The 20,280-nt window shown below is 38.8% G+C and overlaps 1 protein-coding gene across 3 annotated transcripts in view; it reads right to left on the bottom strand.

Moving 5' to 3' along the window:
* Positions 1-20,280, bottom strand: part of TMEM108 (transmembrane protein 108) — a 257,116-nt gene that overhangs the window by 129,053 nt on the left and 107,783 nt on the right. The window lies entirely within an intron of this gene.

The following is a 20,280-nucleotide window of genomic DNA, read 5'->3' as shown; positions in this document are numbered from 1 at the left end:
TAGCTCTCACATTACGCAGGTAAGCAATGATTAAGTTGTGACTTTTAACATGTAATCAGAGGAGGGAAAGGCAGAGGAATTTCACTTACATCCCTCTCAGATTTATCCTGTTCTTGGGTCTGTGAAAAAGTGTGCAGACCTGAGCAGGTGGGAGGTAAAAAGCTTCACTTTTTTGCTACGCCATGCATGACTTGGCAAGCAGTATTAATCATGAGCTGTCTGGACCAACAGTAATGCTCCATGCCCAATCTTTAATGGAAGAAGCAAAGTACCATCAAGGATCATGTTTCTCTAGTTGCCCTGTCTTCACTGGTCAGACATAATGCATTATGTTAAGGGTTCAAAGGCACCTGACCCTGTGGATAATACACTCTTTTCAATTGTCTTGCCCTAAACATGAAATGACTTCAAGCTACCGTCACACAGAAACTACAAAACTTTTGGGAGCAGGTTTGTTTGGGTTTTTTTTTGTTTGGTTGGTTGGTTGGTTTTGGTTTTTTTTGTCTTTATTCTATGCAAAAAGGGAAGAACAGCAACTGTAGTTTTAAGTGGGCTCCCTATATGATGCTGTCATAGAGCTAAATTAGAAAAACACGACGTTGAAGCATCCCATGGTCAACAGGAATCACCAGGGAGACAAAAATCCAAAGGAAGTGTGCCATTTTCAGCTCCATATCTATGAAATGCAGTAAGGTTATCCTCATCTCTGGTAGGAAAGGATGCTTTTGATGCTTAGCTCTCACTCCCAGATCCTCTGGTATATTCCTCATTATTTTTAACAAGCCGGATAGTTAATTAATCTTCTGCCTGAGTGGTGGGTTATTGCTTTATTCTTTGGGCCTGCTGTTTACCTCTGATACAACACAACATTGCAACAATGCCTATAAGCTTCCTCTCACCTGCCTCTCCAAAGAATACTTTCCTAACAATAGATATACTATTTTGGAATAAGGCACACAAAGTTTCAACACATCAGGAACCGGGCTGCTATCTACGTCTGAGCAGTTCTGACATCAGAAGAGTACACCTTGCAGATAATTAACTGCCTTGCAACCCAAAGCCAATATCATCCTTGGCTGAGAGCTGGCACTGTGCTGGTGCCACCTAGGAGATGCAACATCGCTGCAATCAGTGACCTTTCTGTCATGATTTGGCAGTGTTTGCTACAGATGTCTACCAGGTCAATAAAGGAACACAGACAAAAACAAACTCTTGCCTTATCCCTGCCACGTGCACACACAGCATGTGCAGCCATAGCTGGCTGCTGGTGGGTACCAATGAGCCAATGAAAGAACAAAACTCCCCTTATGACAGGCACAAACAGCTATATGCTTTCGCCACATCAAACTCTAAGCCATTTTAGCAGTGCTGCTTCTAAGAGTGCTGTAGGGACTTAATCCCTGCTGCTTCAGCTCAGGGAGTCTGGAAAAACTACAAGCTAGGAGGACGTTTTGTTTTGCCAGCATTCAAAACATAGAAGAAGTACCCCTTTCTAGATCTATCAGATAATTATAACCTCATATCACAAAATTTTTCCTCCTCTGATAGAAGAAAAAAAAATTAAGTGTTAATGTCTATGAGTCAACATGATTATAAAGATGCACGTAACTTTACTTATGTTTGTCCATGGACTTACGTGCTTACGTATATATGCACAGTATTTTTTCTTTTTAAATTTTGTGCATTTAGTTGTCTAGATTTGCTTTCATTTTCTTCTAAGCACAGAGGTAATACTCCACACTACTCTTTATGCACAAACAATTTAGTCTTGTTTAAAAAAAAAAAAAAAAAAAGGAACTTTTAAACAGTAAAAAAAGGAAACAAAGCATTGAATAATGATCATTTGAAACCATCTGGAAAGGGGTAAACAAACATATTTAAGAGTATCCCTACCAGGGAAAACAAATTACTATTCCAACCCTTCAAAGAATTTCATTACCCATTCCATCACAAGTTTGATTTACTGTACCAAGCAATCAACCAGTCCTTGGCGCATGATGCAGAGAGATCACCTTTTCTGGAGAAAAGACCTCAATAAGGGATTTATTGAAGTTGACACTTGCCCTTTTGATAGCAGTTTATGACATTCTCTGTATATCAGTGACACAGAACTTGGAAAACTTGAAAAAAATACACAATGGGCTGAGAAAAATGTTAGCAAATGGTGCTTATAAAAAATAAACAGTGTATGACTGGCATGAGAAAATAGCCAAGAAATACATACAAGAGCATTCTTGTTCACTTGTGCAGTTACATGCAAATCACATGAGCATATTATTAGGTCAAGACACAGCAGCTCAGTCATTCAAAATACACTCCAACAAACATTAGGAACTTTTGAGTCCCAGGCTTCTCTCTGGCAATGATGCCATGTTGCTTTTGACAAGCTACTTTATCTCTTTGCTGCAGTTTAACTATCTGTAAATTGAGAGAATATTACTCTTCAAAGGAGAGGGTTAGCATTCTTAACTACATAATGGATCATAAGTGTTGTCATCAACAAATCTCTTTAACTGAAAAAAGCCATAATGTACATTTCAAGGACATTCAACTATTTATACCAATTCATGTCTTACAAAGACAGAAAATGTTTAACCCATTAGAGGGATGAAACAGAGATGGAAAAAAAACACCACAGACTTCCCAGTTATTATTTTTCAATGTAATAAAGGGACACAAGTACTGGAATCAGCATATATTGCATAGAGGGACCACTGCTAATGACACCAATACAGCTTTGAGACCTGAAATATCTATGACCCTACACGCAATCAAGTATGATGCCTATTCATAACAAGAATACAAAGTCCTCTACCCCTGTTCTCATAAAACAGAAAGCCTGTGTTCTATGCCATTTCATGTTTCTCACTTGTGAATAAACTACTGTTCTCTCACTCCTGCTTTTGGCTACTAATGACAATTCAGCAATATTTCTCTCCTGTTTTCACTGTAAGCCAACCTTGGTGACCCAGCCACAGAACAAAGGTCTTGACTGAACAAAGAAACCATTTCTCATCCATTTCACATAATGCAGCACAAATGAAAGCCCTGGAAATGTTTTATTCCTCCATGTTGCTTGCCATAACGTAGTTTTCAGCAACACTTCATTTGTCCTCTATTCCCTTCTACACCACAATTTTATACTCCAGCACTGGAAGGGCAGGAACTTGCTGCTATTAAAATGTGAGAACACATTTCTAACTGCTTAGTGCTCATGGCAACCTGCAAACTCAACTGCAGTAAGGAGAGGCTCCTCTCTGGATAAGCAGACCTAGACCTGCCCTCAAGCATGTGTCTATCCAGCAGGCAAAATACCTGACAACTAGATATGAAATCTTGGTGTGCTGTTGTAATAACTATTGTAAATTTGCAGGCATATTCCATAAGCATAAAAGTTGCAACTTAGAACAATTGGTTATTCTTTAAATTTAACAACACTGGCAAATTTGCTTGGAAGAGGCACACAAAATTTCCAGTGGAAATTAGTTTGAAAGACTCTTGTCAAGTTTTTGTATACAATAATGAAAGTGTATCTCAAAGGACCTTATCACTTATTTCTGTGTACTTAGTCTTATTTCTAGCAGAAATCAGGAATTGCTTCTGAAAGGTATATCATCTCATATATTTCATTGCTCCAATACAGATTTTGTTGGGTTCACCCCAACTTTTTACTATATATTCAAACAAACTACTATGGTATCTAGCTTAGATCAGCTTGACCTATTCTTGACTCTGTTCTTACTCAGTAATTCCATTATTTATCAAAGTCTTTCCACAGTCCTAATATAAAAAATTGTTTCATATTGACCATGAGAGATGCTCACCTCAGTGTAACATTACACATAATCCCATCTGCAGTTTACGTATTTTGAAAAAGCCAATTTATAAACCAGTGAAAAGGGTTTACAAGCAGATTAAAGAATAAAACTGCCAACTGTACTAAAAGACATGGTCGATGTTAACCACAAATCCATAACTGTTTTGCTGATAAAACATTGCCTAAACTCTAATTTGTTCAGATTGCTGCAGCAGATTCCACATGACACAATCAGCAAAACAAGAAGAAATTCTGCTGTTTCCAGAATAGCTGTGCTGGCTTGCAGTCATGTCTGTATAATTGATTTTAAAAATCCTCTCTTGAGTTTTGAAGCTATTAAAGGAAACCAGCATGGAATTTCCCCTTCACATTTCCTTCAGCAAGCCTGCTCAAGGAAAAATGTTTTGACTGGGCTCCACAGGTATAATAGTTTAAAAGACAAATTTCTCCATCTGCTCAGAACTGGGTGCTCATGAAACTCCAACTCATTACTAGCTGAACCTCCTGCCTGAGAGCAAAACGCCCATGCTGGAGTGCTACTTTACACAAAGAAGTTACACAATCTCCACCTTTGGAAATTTGCAAGACTCAACAAGGAAAAGCTGGAGGTTACCTGATCTACTTTGTCATTAGTCCCCTTTGAGTTGGAGGACAGACTTTGTAACCTCCTGAGACCCCTTCTAATCTCCACTTCCAGAATTCTATGATTTTGTACTTGGTTGGTGATTAAAAGATGGAAGGCACTTCTTCTGGTAGTCTAAATTCTTCATATACACAAGACACAAGAGTTTGTATGATTAGCCTCCCTCAATGTTACAGTAACCTGTTTCTTTAGAAGGACATTGAAAAAAGCCAGAGCTAACAAGTACTCTTCATTCAGACTCAAAAATTAATATAAAATCAGCCAATTCGGAAAAGCCCCTCTAGGATACTAATACATATATGCTAAAAATGACAACAGGTATCTTAGATGCATTGATATGAAAGTAAAACAACAGATTATTCAGTATACTGGTATTTCCTAAAGAAATCTAGCCTGTTACACAGTTCAAAGCCAAACACTCACTGAAAGAAACAGTCTGCAAATATTTATACACGTGATCACCACAATCTCTAGACAAAAGTAAGCATATAACATCTAAACAGAAATTTATGCACGAAACTTGCCTCAATTGCATCTGTTTGAGAAAGCATCCATATTGTAGCAACAGCCCCATCCATTAAAACTTGGTCTGTTAACAATGTCATACATCATTTAAGACAAAGCAACTAAAAATTACTAAAAAGCTTCACTTGTAAATAGAATTGAGTATCCAAGTATTATTGTTGAAGTTATGCACAACACTTGAAGCGTAAATCATGTTAACAGCAGACAGACACCTTGATTTCTCTCTAGAGTACAATCTACTTTGAAAGTGATTGCTGAAGAGCAACAGTTGTGCCAAGATACTGTTTGATATCTAAATAATTCATTTAAAAGTCTTGCTAGTTGATGGCTGACCATAAAAGCATTCTATTTGCTAAAATAATTCAAAGCAGATCAGTCACATATGGCTCTCGTGAACGACCTGTTTTTTGCCCATTAACTGATGCTAAATGCTCTTCACCTGAAGAAACCGTAAGAAAAGCATTTTCTCTCCCAATATATACATAAACCAAACTGTTAATATAACCCGCCTTGAGAGCTTTTGTCTGGGGTTGGATTAGCTCCTCATTATAAACATACATTCATAATTGTGTAGTCTAGTGATTTTCAATCTTTTTCCATCTGCAGACACCCCCTTGGGTGTTTTTCAATAGAGGTAAGAATGTCTCTTAAGCAAATTTAAGCCTCCTGACATTAAACTTACTATACTTTGATCTCTGCTATAGAACGGATGCCTTTCTGAGTGATCTGTCCTACCTGTTGTTTGGTTTTTTTGGCCCTGCTCTGGCAGAGGGGTTGGACACGACAATCTTCAGAAGTTCCTTCCAACCCCTAATATTCCGTGATTCTGTGATTTAGAACTAGGCTCAGTGATAACCAGGGATGTGCGGAACATCAGCTCCATGACAACAGTGATGCCACCACAAGTCTACTTGTACTGGCACGGGCATGTTTTTGACTAGGAAACGTTTAACTAGTAACTGAATTCTATTTTGCTGGTAGATACAATTACACAAGCCTTGTTCAACACTCCTTACAGCTATAGAAGATAATATTAAGTCTCATATTTTAAATACATTCTTTTTCATATAAAAGAAAACCAACTCAGATAAATATTATCTTATTGTACCACATTTTCAGCTTTTAAATATGTATGATTATAAAGAACATAATGGTCATTACAAATTTTACAGAAAACATTCACTTGTGCTTGGAAAAATATTTCTGTATTTTATACAGAAATACTTATAAGTTGTTACCCCAGCTATTTCCATTTTTTTTTTCCCCTTCAAAATATGATCCTCTCCTTAATTCCTGATCAGTCATCTCACTTGACCATGGATCTCAAATCAAAACCAGTCAAAGACAAATTATAAGGTGTATACAAACTGAGGACTCTTCTTCCCATGTTCTGCCCCCAAGAACTGGGAACACTGAATTATGTTGCAGGTGAGAATTACACTCCCTGCACTGTTCCTGGCCAGTGGTATTAAAAGAGACCTCCTCTATGCATTTCAAAATTGCATTTAGAGCCTGAATGGTACGGAGAAGTTGGGGGACATTGCTAAATTTGCTCAAAAAAAGGACGGTTACTTCAGAAATTCCCAATTCCTGCCAAGAAACACTCAAATTTTTCTTTTTTTTTTCCTCTTTCTTTTTTTTTTTTTTTTAAAGCACAGTCTAGAAGAAGAAGAAATAAAAAAAGGACAAAATTTGATAGGTCTGAACATAGGCATTTCTCCTTCAGTGATATTCATGCAAAATCAAGTCATCTAATTTAAGTGAAAATATAATCTCAGTCCATGAGGCTACCAACTGAAAGATAAAGTTCTCACAAGCATGTTCAACAGATAGAATCATAGAATGCCAGGTTGGAAGGGACCTCAAGGATCATCTGGTCCAGCCTTTCTAGGTACTACTATAGTTTATATGAGGTGGCTCAGCACCCTGTCAAGATGAGACTTAAAACTGTCCCATGTGGGGGAATCTACCACTTCCCTTGGGAGACTATTCCAATGTTTGATGGTCCTCATGGTGAAGAATTTACCTTGTGTCCAATTGGAATCTCCCCAGGAACAACTTGTGGCCATTGCCCCTTGTCTTTTCCATGGGACTCCTTGTAAAATGGGAGTCTCCATCTTCTTTAAGTACTGGATCATTATAATAAGGTCTCCCCAAAACCTTATGTAAACAAGGTTTTGTTTTTGTAATTAATACGTAAAAACATTTGTTGGTATTACTCTTTATTCCATGTCTCACACAGTAGAGACGAGAACTCCGTTTCACTTTAGTGTCAGTCCAGCCCTTCAAACTTACAACCTTGTATAAACAAGGCAGAGTGCTATAAGGAAACCCTTTAAAAACTTTATTTAAAAGGACCAAACACTTGCTCATCATCACCAAAAAACCTCCTTAACACTGCACAGAACTAATAGGGCCAATTTTGGTAGCAGACTTAGATGACACTGCATAGTCATTTAACCTTAAAGCTGTCCTTAAGTGTTTTGTGTACTGAAAAGTCTAGAATTTTGCCAAAAAAACCCAACCATAGGTTCAAAATTTTCTTTAATTTGTTCATAAATTATTACAAATGCAGAGAAGGAGGAAAGCTACCAAATAGAAGTGCCAAGTCTGAAGTGCAATACCTACTTCTAAAAATTTTCTTATAACAGAACATCCTTTTCAGCTATAGCCAGCGCGTTACACAATTTATTCTAATATATTGATTTTTCAGGCCACAGCTGTTGTCCTTTGGACTTCATTCACAGCTGTCCTTTCTTTTTCTTGTAATCAGTGCAATTAAAGCTAGTGTAATATTTACTTCTGCCAACTCAGTTCATACAAGTCTGTGTTTGCCCTTGTTCTTTTTGGCAAAAGGAGGTTATTTCTAGCTTGCCTACAAAGTAAAATAAAAACTTTCTCGTTGTATCTCTCATGACTACTTACTGTATATTAAATAAAAAGCAATCAGCCATGAATGACAAAAGTAAGGCTAATAGAAAAGTCTGTTTTCCTCAAGCATCTAATGAGCCTGTTGCAATGGCTAGGGATTTATAAATGTACCCGTGTAGTGCAGAAACCATCACAGCTCCCCATGTATTCCACGGCCAGCGCGACACAGCTTAAAGAAGGAAGGTATATGCATCTATGCAACAAAAAATGGGCTAAAAGTCAGTGCTCATGTTCGCCTACTCTGTAAAAGGGCAACTGTATTTACTTTCTCTACAGGTGCCTCTTCCCTTCCCCTTCTTTCTTTGACCTCCAAAACACAGTGTTAAATTCAAAGCCCCGGAGCAAGCCTGCCGCAGGCAGAACACAGCTATAAGTGTGCCTGCTGAAACAAAGCTGTCATAAATGTCACTGCACCAGCACTCCTAGACTCAAGTAAATGATTGTAATGAGTTCAGTATCAATCAACCATGCTCCCCTTGTCAGAAATAAAGCCTGGTTTTTGACTTTTAAAAATAGCTATTAGTGTCAATCATGATTTGGAGTCAATCGAATCAGGAGGGCTGTGGTTGGATCTTGAAAATTAAGTATGACATGACAGATGGTAATAGGAAGCCCTTGTTAGTTGTGCAGCATTAACAACAGCTACTCTGCTGCCAGGATACACAAGAAGAAACATAAGCAAGGCTTTAGGGTCAACATTTCATACTGAGATGAGACACACATAGCAACGAAGGGCTTTTTGTTGTACAGAACACGTGAGCCCCTAATCCTGGAACTTCCATGAAAGCAAGGCCTGCATTTCAGATATCTGGGTTAGAAAACTTGTCCTGCACATGTTATTTAAGAAAATACTACTTTCCCTATATGGTAAGAGATGTATATAATACACCCCCAAAACAGCCCTGTAAGGGAATGTCCCATGCTAGCAGCCTGTCTACATGGGCAACCAGCATTAGCTGCATCTATGTAAAATGACAGCACCCAAATAACATCAGCCCTGTTATCAAAATGTCTCAAGCATTACTCCCCGCTAAAGTGGGTACAGAAATATATGGGTATGCCACAGTATACCTGTTTTGTGTATGATTTGCCTCCACAGCACCTTCCTGAGCTGACAGCTAGGCTTCCTGCATCCCTTTGCACTTTGCTTTTGAAGTTTCCTGCACCATGGATGTAGAAACCTTTATGAATGTAGTTCTTAACTACCTTAAGAAACAAAAAACAAGTAACTGATATACATAACCTCTTGACAAGACAATGGGATAGAAGGAAGAAAGAGACCTAAAATCAGCCCACTGGAAACTTCAGTGGGCTGATTGCCCAAGAAGCTTGGCTGTACTATATGAATCAGCTAGAAATGTGCCCTTTAGGTGAACTTGACTAATTACAGTATGAAAACTGTACCTCCAAAAGTTAAGGTACCTGTCTCCGCTGGAAGCCCCCTCACCTATTGAGCTTGTACAGGAAAATTAAAAGACATTGTACCTTTAAATGAAGATGAGGATACCCTACACCAACGAGCTTTAAGACAAGGATTGTAAGCACCAGTAAAAACCTAGCAAACCATGAATATGCTAAAGATGTTAATTTAAATGTGTAAATCCAAGACTGTTCCAATGCTGTGTGCACTAGCTTTGCAGGAAAACCCCCTGGCATCCCTTCCTGAGCAGAACTGCTAATAAATTGCTAATACCTTGACCCTATGTGTTATTGGCTTACACACCAGGTAGAGGAACTCTGTTTTGGAACAACACTATCACTCTGCATCTGAAAAGCCACACAGCTGTTACACTCCAGTTCAATGCCAGTTAGGCTTTTATCACCAAGGAGCAATAAGCCAAGAAAACAACTCTTTCCTTACATCTACCTTTGTACTTTATTTACCAAGTGGGTATCTATACTGAATGTGCCACTGTGAAGGGCCAAGACTTAAATATTTCCCATCTTTAGACACAAACCAACAACACATTTGAAAAGGGATACCACAGAGATGGCCAAGCAGTACACTGAACAATGTGCTCTTTAAAGCATAAAAATTACTTGCAAGCAGGTTAAACAAAAGAAACACATGCCTAAAATCACACTAGCTGCATTATGAAAACATTGAGCAGATTTTGGCACAGGACAATAGTCTGAATTTGTTTCACCACAGACTGCTGTTAAGTCTACAAAGAAGAAGGAGGGAGAGGCAACGGCTCCTTTCGAGGCAACACAGAAAACACTGAAATGGCGTGCACTGGGGAAATCACCAGAAGTGAGATGCAGCAATCCTGTCCCTGCTGCAAGCCAACATACTGCTCCTGAGAGCAATCTGGCTGTCAGGCAGCACTGCAAAGGAAAATGAGAAACATAATGGTACACTGCATTAGTTTACAACAAGAATGCATTTTTTGATACACAAGTGGCATTTCTTCTAGTTCCCCTGTCTCAGATGGCTGCCATATTAGGAGAACGACAAATTCATTCTCCATCAGGCTGTTGCCTCCTCACCATCTCCTCTCATCTGACAATTGTTGCTGTCATGAATGTTCCACTAAAATTGATCCTTGATTTCTACTCCTGATACAGCACTCACAGCCTTGCAGCTCCAGAAAATCTCCAAAGAGGAAAAGTAATCATTTGCCAACTTTTGTCACTAAGGTGGCTAGCCTTATAGCATATGCCTTACAGTGAGGTAATTGTTTTCACTCTGTCCTTTTGGTATTTGGTTTTAATTTTCCCCATCAATCTGAATGCCACGGTTTGTAAAATTCACAGTTATCTAAAAAAAATAATGATCTACAAAGCAGTCTCCACAAAACTCCACATATGAAAAAAAATCAGCCTGCTCAGGCCTCGAGGCTCTTAAATTCGCAAAGATTTGCAGTGCATACAGAACTAACACCACACAGTTTAGAATTTGCCAACAGCACATCAAAACTTTCCTGTTCTTTAGGCAGATGTAGTTGAGAGGCATGCCCACCACTCATCCCACATCTACCACAATGGCCATTCAGGGAGGCATTTCAAGGACTGTCAACCTATTTTTTTTTCCAGTCTTTGAAGCTCTATTGTAGTTCTTAGTGATGTATTCTGCCTAGATCTTGCAAATCTTGTGCAAAGCACAGCACAAGGTTATAATTCAAGACAAGTCCTGCTCAGTCGCCTAAGACTTCCAATTAGTGTCCATCACAAGCCCTTCTCATCCTCCAAAGCTGCACTACAACACTGCAGTTGCTTAGGTAGTAAATAAGCAATTCTTTGTCACCCAAGTGTTCAGGATAATGCTCTTTAGTCATGGGTACCTGCAAATAAGTGGAGTTTCCTGGAATAAGAGGTGGAACACAGAGATCATTAAAGCAAGAAAAGGTCACTAAACAACTCGCTTTTCTTCAGGCAAAACAAGTGAGAACACTTACCATTCTGCTTTCCACCTGTTTTTTATCCTCAGCTTTCCAACTGAACCCACACCAAGCTTGCACTGAAGTCATCAAGGGAGAACATGATCCTGTTTATGAACTGCATAGCCCATGGGGAGGATGAGCAGTCAGAGAGAGCATGCAGACAACATGACTAAGCAATTCCTTGCAGTCAGGGACCTCAGAAGCCTCAAGACGATCAGCCTTGCTTTGAAATCAAAGCCTATCACAACAGATTACTTCAATTATGGCTACTCTCTTTTCCTCTTTATGTCCTTTTTTTTTTACTGCTTGCAGAGTTGTACAGACAAGGCGGGGGGGGGAAGGAGAGCCGGGAAAGAAAAAGAATTTTACTCTTTGTCTGGAATTTCTGGACACTGAATAGGCCTGGTCAGAAAAGACTAGCTCATTTGACAACTGTAGGTACCTGGATTGCCTGTACAAGACCTGCCACGTGGATAAAATATATCTAAGTACAGTGTGTTCAACACAACTATAAACAAGCAGAACTGGTGCACGGGTGCAGGCAACAACTCACAGTACAGCAAGGGCCAGGCATCCATTCAGAGGCTTCATGCTTGCTGATGTGAAGCCCCGAGGATTCATCCTCTGGCATTCATGTGTTCTTGTAAAAGTCCACAAAGAGATTTTGAAAAATACTAACTACTTTTAAAGGGAAAAATCAGGCAGTTTTTACCTGGACAAACTGCTCATTCATCTAGCTAGAATGATTATCTAGCCTACTCCACTTCTGATCCCACCTAAGAATAAATTCTGACTGTAAATTCAGCAGGTTTCCAGACCAAAATGCAGCCCTGATTGTGCCTGGCATTTATAATTAATTTTCATAACCAAACCAGGATTCCTACCAGAAAGCATTCAAATAACTTCCCATCCCAAGATGCAATGTATCTTCAGCTGACAACCCTAAACAAATTAAGCCTTGCAGGAGTTTCCCTCAAAATCTACTAAAACACATTTTGAACAATTGCAGCATCTTTTAGACTGAACAATAGACAGTCCAGCATTCAGAGCAAGCTTTCCTCAAGCAGCAACACAGTCCAAACAGTTTTGGTTTTTTATTTTAATCAGGTTATAGACCTCTCCATTCCTGCCAGGCTGAAAAAAAACCAACAAAACCAACAACAAAAAATAACAAACACAAAAAACACCCCCCCAAAAAAACCCAAAACAAACAAACAAAAAAACCCAAACCAAACACAACCCACAACCAACTCTTTTTTTTTCCAGAAGAACACTATTCACACGGTATTTCCAACTTCACTAGAACTAGGATGTAAAAGGTGCCAAAAAAATCTAAAAAACCCTATTCTATTAACTGTTGACAATTTGGCTTCTCTGAACTTAACAAACCTCCTTCCTTTAATGCTGCCTTTGGCTGATCATGCTGGAAATAGCTATTTAATCATAAGCATAGTATATTTCCTCTGAAATTAAGACAAAGGCCCAGATTTTATTCAAATAATTTGTCTTTAGTTCATTACCACAGTTGAGATCATTCTTGAACCTCAGAAAACAGCCTCTATGGTCTTGCATTTTCATTTGACATTTCCTTACTGTAAAGTTCTGTGCCACATGCTCTTTTGAAAGGGAGTTATAAGAATTGTTACAGTTTCATCTTACAGTTTTAATGTACTAGTGATTTTTTTAATCTATATTTTTAATACCTAAATGGGTGAAATGCCTGAATCAATTTACTGTGAAAAGTTGCTCCGGATGTGAAAAAGAAAAGGAGGGGGAAGGAGGGAAATGTCAGTTTGACAATAAAATGCGTTTTCTTCTAGCAACTCTATATGGGTAGTAAGGGTTATCAATAAAAACTGTAGGCATCATAAAACACTGTGACAATATAAATGTGACAGCTGTGCTGAGATAAGACTGTTGGGTTTTTAACAGCACCATGAAATACGGCATTTCCGAGTGTTTTACATCAGTTCACAGTGGCAGGGCTGTGTTCAATGCGTGTCTATTTATTTGGTTGCAATAAAAACATTTGCTCTCTACTTCATTATTTAAACTATACAATTGCGTTTTTCAGAGCTGCAACAGGGTGTAAGATGTGCAGCTGGGCTATGACTGTCATAGTGGGTTTTTCCACTTCTTAGAAAAATACTATTTGAGGACACGGCTGAATTACAGCTTTCAGCTGCTCTTCAGACAGATTCATCTTGCTGGATGCATGACAAATAGATAAATACATGCATAAACAAGTAAAACATTACAGAAAGATGTAGGGCCGGGGAGGGAAGAAAAACTTTTCTATTAGAATTTTAATGTATAGCCCAAGTAAGAATAGCACTTTCACAGGAGGTCAGGTAGATGTACAGTTGGTACTCTCAAAAATGTCTTCTTGGGCAACAGTTTTCAGGACTTTCACCATAATTCTACAAATGAAGTATTAAAAAACCCCTCATCTTAATGACAAAGGTATCTCTTAAGTCCAAAGAAAGCAAAGAGTGAAACCTCCTATGTTTGGACAAAAGAGGAGACAAGGAGGGGAAGTACTACCATGAAAAAGAAAGTATTATGTAACAAGATAAAATAATAACCCAATACATAGACAATAGATAAAGAAGAAATTTGCCAATGTTATTTCAAAAAGCATTCATTCAATGGGATTGCTTTAAAAAGTGATTATTTCACCAGTAGCCTGCTTCCTAAACAGTAATTTTCTTTCCCCTGTACCTTAACAATCCCAGAAAAGCCCAGTCCCCACCCCAGCACTGTCTTCCATAGCTAGGAGAAGCCTTTGCTGTGGCACAATCAGAGTTAGGAACCAGTTAGACTGACCAGGCTTCTTCCAGACAGAGCCTACAAGAAGAAAGCTTTGCCTCCATTTTCCTCTCTGGAAGAAATTAATTAATTCTTTCCCTTCTAACCAGCCATGGAGGCTGTTTTATTATATTTTTTTTTTTCTAGTTAAGTTTTTGGAGGAAAAATAAGTATGGAATAAGATGAATAGTTTGTTGTGCTTAAGCAGGGCAGAGTAACAAATGTAGACTCAGTATCACCAGCATCGGTTCAGCTCCATGGCTCTTGTAAATTAGTCCTTTAAATAGCCCTGAACACAGCATATGTCTAACACATCCCAACCAGCCACTGAACATACGGCTCCAGCTGCTGCTCTTGTGACACTGAAGTTGTCAAGGGCCTGCCAAATGATGATACCAAGAGTGCCAAAAGGAGACAGGCACTCCCAGGGATTAGCTGGCCCTTTTGAAGACAGCATTAACTGCTCATCAGTGTATGGATTTCATGAGCCTAAGAAGTACAGAGTAATGTGACAAACTGAACCAAAAGATTCATGTTACATGAGTCCCAGAAAAACAGAAGACACTGACAGGTGTCACCACTAGACACTCTCCATTTGCTCTCCAACCCCTTTGCAAGGGAAACAGGGCCAGAACGAGCCCCTAGGACACAAGAGTGAGTGGTCTCTTTCCTGTGCTACAGATAACACTGTAAGAAACTCTATCCAGCAACAATGTCAGCCATGTCAGTTCTTGTGTCACCTCCCTCCGATACCCGGGCAATAAGTGTTATCTTTTGTGCCAGAGGCTAAATTGGTTCCCATGAAGCCTTGTGCTTGAGAGTCATGAAGGTAATTTAAAGCTTTATTTGTTCACCTTTCCCCCAAAAGAGCTCTTGAGTGTGCCATGTGTTCCCACTGATTGGGCCCAGAATTAAGAGCTAAACAAATCATGCACTCTCAGACTTGTGCTCGTCCACCAGAAGAATGCATGCAGTTCCCTCTTCTGCAGAAGATTAACACCTGCTTTGGCAAGAAACAAGCATTCCCAATGCTACAAGCCACGAGGTTTATGTAATGCTAGACAAGTTGCCCCTCCTTTCATGTTTTAATCTGAAGTACGAAGCCTAGGTAACAAGAAAAATATTTGAAACTATTACTGCTATGGGATGTTAATGAATTAGTTTTCAAACTTCTCTATTAAACAAGTTGTAAAGATCTCAGTGAAGCAATGTCTAGAATCCTAGACTTGAGGAGCATTTAATCTTTCTCACCAACAGGAGCTTACTACCATTTAGACTGTGTCTACTCAAAAATAGGCAGTCAAGCATTAATCAAGGGGGTCTGCCTGACCACTGTGTATTTTACAGCATTATTTGTACAACTTCAACTCAGTATAATTATCTTAGCATGAGACTGGCATAACACAGTGTCTAATCAGCCTCATTATCCTAAATTCTCAATTGTTTCCTGGTAAGCTGCATCTCTGTCTTAGCTGATTATCCACTTAAACTATCAAGTACCAATTATAAAATGCAGTAACATTAACGTCACAGATGCTTGGATTCAGAGAGAAGCAACCCCAGATCATTTTTGGGATAATAAACTGCACTACAGAGGCAGCAGACTTCAGTATGAAATGCCTGTCTCTGTGATTTAAAATAAATAAATAAAGCATTCTGCTGTGCAAATGACTCATTCCTAAATAAGACTTTAATTACTTAGAAATAAAACATGGTATAAGTTTGCTTACAGCACGGCTGCAAACAGGTATTAGGATCACATTCATACAATGGCATTAGCAAGTGCAATTCTGTGTGCAGCCAACAGAAGTGTCTCTTTTTCAGCATTGTTTCATGCTTTTCCATAAGGAATAAAGTCCCAAGAATCTTTGTTTTCCTTGTGCAGAGTGGTCTGAAAAATTGAAGCAGTTCTGTGGAAGACGACTTGCGATCTGTTCCTGTTGACTTTGCCAACTGAGCTCCCTCAGGCTCAAATGAGCTGCAGACAGTCAAAAGCAAAACTTGTTCAAAACATCCTCTCAGTTCCTGAAGCTAAAGTGAACCCAAAACACCATAGTGGCACTGTCAAGATCAACATGTCTCACTGTGCATCCTCACTGCCTATGTCTGACTTTACATTATCTTTGTAACATGAGCTTTCCAAACCTTTGGAGAAGGCTAACTTGTTGCACCCAGGGTGCTAGAAATCAATCATCAACGCAGTTAAATAATTAAAGGGGTAACTGGCTTGGTTTTGACAATTCTCAGGCATGCTTTGGGAGTTAGCAATGTGCAAAGTTTAATTATATATTATTACAGCCACATGCAGGTAGCTGTGCTTAGGGCCCAAGATCCACTCTGAGCATGCTGGCCACATTTAATTTATTAATACTGGTGCAGCCACACTGACCAGGTAAGATAAACAGCTTCCAGCTGCAGCACTATTGCTTCTGCCTTGCCACATGGCCTAATGGCATAGGACAGGATGTGGCACCATCCTAAACATCCAAGAAGAAAAATTAATCCAAGTACTTGAGAAGTCTCTACATCTTTTGATCCACAAATCTAGGTCTTTTAGCTCCGTGTGGAGAAGCCAAAGATTTTCCCCCAGTAGCCAGCAGCTCACCATGGGCCACTCACCAGAAAGAACGCTGTCAGGGAAGAGTGGTGTTTAGTCAACTTTAAAGCTCTTACTGACTCTGCCTTAGGTCTCCAACTGTATATCTTCCTCTGCATGTTGCTTTGACAATATTACTTATCTTTCTTCAGGAAATACTGCTCCCTTGTATCTTTGTGGCTTCTCAGCTCTCCTTTCATCCCCTCATGCAAGTTGCCTCTTGCCCACCTCCCTGCTGACATATACCAATAGGTTTCTCCCTCAATTTCAAAGCAAAAATGCATCAAGGGAACTATTCCTCATCTTGCTTTCTAACCCACCTCAACACCACTGTCACAAGGACACTTGAGGAAAGAGGAAAAAAAAAATTGAAGGAAAATAAAAATATACAGAAGATACAAAGCAAGGGAAATGAATCCTGTAGTGCTGTGGAAGAGGCTGGTGTTATTTTTGGCAGATCAGTAACTTGAACAGTTTTTAAGACAGAATCATTACATGGTTTAAAAATTGAGTAATTTGCAAGTGGAACTGATGAGCAGTAGGAGAAGCAAGTGTTCAGAGAAGAGTGCTATAATCATCGAAAAGTGCCATCCTGAGGCTGACCAGCCATCCATCTGCTCAGTGTTCTGTCTTCAGGGAAGAGTATGCCTGAAAAGCCTTATATTTCCTCTCAGGACATAACCCTTGGCTGTTGGAAATCTCGCATTTTAAAATGCCAGTGGCTTAACATTGAATAGTTAGGGCCCTAGAACAATGAATTTTGGCTCTAATGACAGGGTAAGAATACAAAAGGAAATAAAAAACCTCAACATGTGACCCTCCCTCCTCACACTTCCCCCCAGAACTCATCTTGTGCATCTCCCCACATTTGCTGACAAGTCAAAGTAACATAGTAGATGTCTAAAAAGACTCAAGAAATTACTTAACAGCTCCCAGTGGGTTTCTTCCATGGTGGCAGTAACGTTGTGCTCTCTAACTGCGCTAGGCTGAGGTGCATGTATATATTTATTTCTACATCCATACCTATCTACATAAAGCTCTTTTAATTTAATGTTTCCAAAGCATTTTACAAATAAACTGCTGAATGCTTTATTAAATTAGGTAACATAACCTCCTTACAGATGGGAATAATGAAGAGCAAAGGTACTTTGTGTTACAGAGCAAATCAGTCAAAGTGAGAAAATCAGTCAATCAGCTGTGAAGTTGGGAACTCTGACCCCACCTTCTCCTCTTGCTCAATTTGCCAAGCCACATGCACATCCCTCAGTCCTACTTACTTTGCCCTCTCCTCTCCCACTCTTCTTATTTCATGAGTGAAGTGCTATTGTTGGCACAACTCCTTAATGGTAAGAACAAATGGGAATGAATATCTAACATATCTAACTTTTTTTTTTTTTTCAAAACAAAGCATAAATGCTTTCCCTTTTTTTCTTTATCTTTACTAGTCCTACAGACAAAATAATCTGGCCAAAACTGAGAAGTCTGGACAGGAGCTTCAGTTTCCCACAAACAGGAAGAATAAAATTCAGTGGATAGATCTGCTAATCAAGCAGGATAAGAGCTGGATTGTACACACTTCAGTAATCACTTACACTAGCTGGGTTAAGTGACAACAGGAGTTAGAGAGGCTCAAGTTTCATGCTTCTTTAATATGCTTTACTCTATTAAATAAGAGAATAGAGTACAAAAACTTTCCACTTAGAGAGCTTACTTGAAGCACTTTCACACTGGAAATTATTTCTGGAAGAGATTGAGTGTAATTTGGGTAAAAGTAGAGTAAGCATTATAAAAGTAATCTTTTAAATACAATTGGAGGTTTATTGAAGACTTAAGTTTGGTGGGCTGTGGAAAAGGGGAGAGGAGGAGGGAAGTTTTACCTGGATTAATAAAACTTTACATGACTAGGCTGGACTTCAAATTTTTTTCCCATAAAAGAAGAGTTATAAAAAGGGAAAATACTCATACTAGAGATTAGCCTCTCCCTGGATTACAAAGAGTTTAGTAATTACCATTTTGCAACAATGCTGCCTCCTCAGTGAGGGACTGAATCCATGGCTTCTCCCAGCTGACCACCTACTCACCACCGAATTTTTCCCTGCAGGTTGGAATGCAAAGCCCCATGTTTGCTGCCAATCCCTAAACACAATAACTTCATAAACCACCAGAAAAAATACTCCATAGCTATATAAGAGGTAAGCACTGAGAGCTTGGGTTAAGAAGTCTAGCTGGCTTTGAGGCAGAAGTCTTCCAGCAAAGCACATTTTTTTCCCCTTTATAAACACTGTTAGTTTAAATAACTTGTAACATGTGCTTACTCACTTGGCTGGTTTTGCTTTCCTACAGGAAGAGGCAAGTTGCATGGTCACACAGCTAATGTTCAAGAAGCAATGCCTCTACCTTTTCAGACCCTCATAAGTCAAAAGGTCATACATTTTCTTGTCCAATTTCACCATCTAGCCATAAAGGTTTACAAACTACTCCATTATTATATGAAATACATAGATTCATCTTGATCAACTCAGGAAAAGTCATTCTACTTTGATGAACTGCTTACCGCAACAAAGAATGAGCCTCTTATTGAAACTCATGTTAGAATCTGAACCTTACCTAGAGAGGAAGAGGAAATTATGGGCAATCTGTCTTTTAAGTCACCTAAAAGTGTATTGGGCCAAGCAATAGAAAATACGACACCAGGAACAATCCTGCTTTGGCACCGCAATAAATGGAGTTATCTATCATCTTTTCCATTATCTGCTGTTGAATTATGTGAGTTGAAAGACACTACAGATACACTGTAATTATTAATTTAAAAAAAAAACAAAACAAAAAAACCACACCCACCCGAAACTACTGGAATTTCATTTCATAGATCAGATAAGTTGTTTTGAAACCAGATTTTGATACTCCAGCCCACATCAAATAGAACATTGGCTGAAATTCACATACTACAATAACTGGGAGAACATGTGAGACAACAATGGCTTAAGTACATAGCTGTGAAATTACGTGGTCCTGAATCAAGAACAAGTACCAGGAAGTAATCTAGTTTTAAAGGTAATTTATTATCTTAGACTTTTCTGGCAGTCTGCAGTCAGCTACTACATTTTTAATTATATCTTCACTGAATGAAGGAGCATAAAAATATTAATCGTTGAATTCTTCCTTCCTATTAAAACAAAGGAGAGAGAGAAAAGCTGTGGGCTAACTAGTACTGGCCATTCATCCCTGATGTTCCTGGAGTGTTCACTATTTTTTTCTGATCCAAACTAGATACTGTAATGTATCAGCCTTTCAAATACACAAAAGTGATCCTGGAATCAAAGGATTATGTTCTTCAAAAGACTATAAAAATGTGGTATCATAAGACTCTTGTACTGACTGCAAAACGATAGCAGAAATTCCAAGTTTGTGCATAATACAATTATCAAATATATGCTAGTGCTTTGTAGTACCTGAAGTAACAAAATAATATAATTTGAGAGAAGAACTATAGCTAGAGATACAATGAGCAGATGGCTATTTTATAGCAATAGGACAACTCATCTCAAAATAAGAAACTGAGCTTTTGTTAGCTACT

Source organism: Apus apus, chromosome 2 (genome assembly GCF_020740795.1).
Source record: "Apus apus isolate bApuApu2 chromosome 2, bApuApu2.pri.cur, whole genome shotgun sequence".
Classification (NCBI taxonomy): domain Eukaryota; kingdom Metazoa; phylum Chordata; class Aves; order Apodiformes; family Apodidae; genus Apus; species Apus apus.
This window is presented reverse-complemented; position numbering and strand designations above follow the sequence as displayed.